The 3,726-nt window shown below is 33.2% G+C and overlaps 1 pseudogene; it reads right to left on the minus strand.

The window, feature by feature from the left end:
• Positions 1 to 269: 269 nt before the first annotated feature.
• Positions 270 to 3,453, minus strand: LOC122306770 (annotated as a pseudogene).
• Positions 3,454 to 3,726: the final 273 nt, after the last annotated feature.

Genomic DNA, 3,726 nt, shown 5'->3' on the forward strand with positions numbered 1-3,726 from the left:
GCGTGGACCCCATCACTTAAAACCTTAACACCACTATATAAATAAAGGATGTCACAACACAACTTGTATCACATGTTTAATAGTCAATTAGAATTAGATTAACACCACACGACCCGTCTTGATCCGTTTCATGCAAATAAGTTCAACAAACTCATATAATCCATTTGACCTAATTGACTTAATTTTATATGAAAATTAATATCCACAAATTTTAGTAGTCACATTATAATTAATCTCTCCAGGAAATGTGACTAAATACCAACAAAAAATGTCAATATTTTTAAAATATTAACTTATAATAATATCAATATTACAATCCCAACAATAACATACATAAGCATACATAGTGTATAGTAATCTTCAAATAAAATTTAAACAGATTATATCGGTTCTTCACGATTTAAGAGCTTATTAGCATCGGTCCAAACACTTGGGTCTCGCCCAATTGCCCATACGTTTACCAGCAACCTTGACTTCTTGGGGATGTGGAAGCCTTGGATAGTGATGTCCTCTGTAGCCTCATGGGGTATCAGTAGAGGTGCTACTGGATGAAGCCTCATGGTTTCCTTTACAACCTTGTCCAAGTATTCTAGCCTATCCAAATCTGACTCCTCTACCATCCTCTCCAAGCCCACTACATCTTCCAACTCCTTTTGAAGTTTCTTCATTACCCTTGGATGCTTGATGACTTCTGAAATTGCCCACTCAATTGATGTTGCAATAGTATCCATTGATCCTACAAGCATGTCCTGCAACGAAATCATTGTTAGGAAATTAGTGATCAACAACAAATTTGAATCAAATAGTATACAAGTTCAAGGAATGATTACCAAGATGATGGCCTTGATATTGGATTGTTCAACACGGTACTCGGAGTCTTCACACCCCATGAAGCTTAGCATGATATCAACAAAGTCCTTAATTTTATTTAAATCTTTGGATTGGACATGAGCGTCGATAATTTTCTCAAAAAAGTCATCAAATATCTTATTAACAACTTTCATGCATCGCGTCAGCCCCTGAAAGTCAAGGGGACCAATATAAGGAATGTGGTCACCAAGGTTAGGAGTAGCACCTAGATGCATACCCTCTTGAATTGAAGCCTTGAATCCCCTCTCATCAAAATCCTTATTCGTGTCCTTCTTCCCCAATACCATAAGGCAACTCATATCTGCATTGATGGATGAGACCTTGGACATTGAGATCAACATCAATACAATCAGAGGCTGCCTTTTCAATAAACTTCACCAGTAGGCCAAGCTCTTCTTTCCTCATGGATTTGACATAATTGATTTCGGGGTTGCTAAGCAATTCAAGGGTGCACATCTTTCGAATGTTGCTCCAATAAGGACCATAAGGAGAGAAGGACAAGTTTGTTTGCCGTATAACATGTGCTTTGCAGCTTCACTAGGTGGTCTACTAGCAAAAACAAGATCATGCGCTTTAAGAAACAGTTTAGCAGCTTGGGGGGAGGAGACAACAATGGTGGGCACAAAGCCTAAGCACAAGTGCATGATGGGGCCATATTTTTAGGCTAGTCGATGAAGATCTCAATGAGGAAATTCCCCAAACTTATGAAGATTCCCAAAGATAGGCAAGCCTCTTGGACCAGGAGGTAGTTTCTTAGTCCTGTTCATCCTTCTCCATGTCCATTCTCGCAAGAGATAAGCAAGAATAACTAGCACAAGTATCGTCCATGTCCAAGCCATAATTGGCATGTTCCACTTAGATGTTGTTATGGCTACAATATCTGAGTATTTATCCATGACAACATGGAAATTGCATAAAATATTAGAAAGGTTTGGTTATAAAAAGTCTTTTAACTCATTTTATTATTATAACTTTTCTAAATTACCACATAAAATATAATAAACAATTCAAAATTTTTAAATCTCAAAATAATAATATTAAGAAATAATATTCCAACAATATTTTTCTCAACTTTTATCTCAATTCACTATCCAAACTTCCCTGTTCATCCTTCTTCTTACTCTCTTTCTAAGGAAAGAAAAAAGAGAGAGTATAAATAGGTCTAATGAGAACATCTTGAAATGACTCTAATCTCCAGATGTTCTCATTAATTAGTTCAACCCAAATATTTAAACATATATGCAAAGAGATGGAATATATTAACAAAAAAGAATAGAGATGGTGTATGTTTCGAAAAGATATATAAAAGGAAAACATAAGACTTCTTCAAGAAAACAATATTTGCTGGGAATGGGAACGACAGGAATGCATGGGAAATGAGGATGGCCAATGAGAACATCGATCAAGAGATAAGCCATTGTATAACAGTGTAGTTTCAAGAAATGGCTTAAAATAATGGTGGCCTCTTCGATCTAAACATGGTGAATGATGATTGGAATTTCGGGGAGAATGTGATCTAGAATTATGGGATAAAAAACAGATATTAGGGCTGGAATTTGGCTTTTGAAAGAAAAGAAAGAAACAAAGAAAGATGGATGTTAAGAAAAAAGGATAATTTTTAAATAGGTAGCTCATAAATTTAGAGCTACGCTATATACTACACTTTTTTCTACTTCTATCGAGCTATGTCGATGCGTTATTATTCTCAATATTTGGAATATTTCTTATATATATATATATAATTGACAATGAATTAGTGTGAGTGGGACTTGTACTTTTTTATAAAACATCACAACACAGCAATATGCAATCTAGTTGGCTGGGTGAAAATAAATTAAATATCTGTCATTATGGTTCGCACACAAGTAAGTCTTTTGAAGAAATCATGTTATAATATAAAGAGAATACATTCTCTTTGAAAAATGATGTGATTTACTATTAAAAAATAATTTTTTTATGTGAATCATATATTTATTTATTTTTTTAAAGAAAAGAGTATGTACACAAGATTTATATATTTTAAAACTGTAAATATCATTTCTCTAATATAAATCAATCGTGCCATAATTTCCATCTCATTTAATGCAAGGAAAAAAAACAACCTCAATCAAGCAGTGCTCAACCTCCAATACCAGATGACGCAAGAAAAGAAAAAAAGAAAATCTCAAACAAAAAACTGCAACAAAAAGACAACCTCTAGAAAAAAAGTCATTTCCATCTCAGCTAACATACGAAATCATTTCGTGCTTATGAGAGAGGGAGAAAAAAAATTGCTTGATTTCAACACGCAAGAATAAAAAAACACTTCTAAGAAAAAGTCGTTATTTTCATCTTAGATATTGCAAGAAGATAAATAATACCTGAGACAGAGAAATCTTGGTCAAAAGAGGATGCTCTTGTTATAAGTACCCTACAATAAACGAAGATTTAAATGAAAATTTCAAGCCCAGAATGTCCGAAAGGAACCAATCATCACTTACAGCACACAGAAAACGAACCAAAATGATAAACCAAACAAAGACTAAATTCAACCACACCTGTGACAAATAGAAATTTCAGGATCGTGAAGTACTATAAAAGATAAGATCGATATGTATAATAAAAACTTTATATGACAGATCGAAATATCCCTTTATAAATGCGGAGTATGCAATTTGTTTTCACTCATGTCACATCATGTGAAATGCAAGGTTAGGTTTGCTAACTTTAAGTTCAAATATAAAATTCTCTTCTCATTAATTTCATTTCATTTTATCTCATCATTATAATTTTTTTAAATTCACATACGAAATATAATAAACAATTCAATTTTTTTAAATTCCAATTGAACTTTTTCAAATCTCAAAATAATAATAA

The sequence above is a fragment of the Carya illinoinensis genome, chromosome 4, assembly GCF_018687715.1.
Source record: "Carya illinoinensis cultivar Pawnee chromosome 4, C.illinoinensisPawnee_v1, whole genome shotgun sequence".
Taxonomy (NCBI): Eukaryota; Viridiplantae; Streptophyta; class Magnoliopsida; order Fagales; family Juglandaceae; genus Carya; species Carya illinoinensis.